Genomic DNA, 873 nt, shown 5'->3' with positions numbered 1-873 from the left:
TTTCATGGTCCCCAGCAGGCTGTGGTAGGACAGACTGCTCCTAGCATTACCATTTCATCCTTCTCCACTATCAGGAAAGCTAGCCAGCCACAATTTTCCATTTGGGTCTTGCTATGATCTCTGTAGCCACATACTTCTGAAGTCATAAATTATGTTTTCTTATCTCCTCAAATCCTCCGTTCTCTACCACGTGCAGACAGAAGTGTGATGGGGAGGAAAATGTGCCAAGGAACCTTACCATTTTTTTCTAAACAAATTATTTCCACCTTGTTGGTTAATACCATTCAGTCTCTTATACTTTTGACATGATTGTTGGACCAAGGATCTATCTACCTACCTATCCATCCATCCATCCATCCATCTATCCATCCAATCATCCATCCTGATTTTCTTTTATCTGTTGCTAAATCCTGGGAACTATGCTATGGGTCTCTTTATTAGCTATGAATCCTCTTATATAGTGAACTATATTTTTCAGGCAGTACAATGGCTCATTTGAGGAAGCCTGGGAGGCCGCTGGCTTTCTTTGCTGGTACTGCTCAAGGTGCAAAAATGTGGGGTATTGATCTGAGAGAAACAGTGATGTAGACTGTGAGAGTTGAGTAACTCAGGTCTCATGCTTGACAGAAACTCTTTCTTGCCATTCTCTTCCACCTTGATCTCTCCCTTCACTCTGGATAACTTTATGACTCAGCCTACTTTTAAGGCATTTATGTATGTACCATCTTATCTGGATCTTTCCCTTTATATATGGAATACATATATGTGGATATATTTGTGTGTGTATGTGTATATATATGGAAAGATTCAAAACATATACATGTATTTATAAACTTTTCAGTTTCTTAAAGAAAAGAACATTTTCTCATATTC

This window comes from Otolemur garnettii, unplaced genomic scaffold (assembly GCF_000181295.1).
Source record: "Otolemur garnettii isolate 467f Iridium unplaced genomic scaffold, OtoGar3 scaffold00054, whole genome shotgun sequence".
In the NCBI taxonomy this organism is placed as follows: Eukaryota; Metazoa; Chordata; class Mammalia; order Primates; family Galagidae; genus Otolemur; species Otolemur garnettii.
This window is presented reverse-complemented; position numbering follows the sequence as displayed.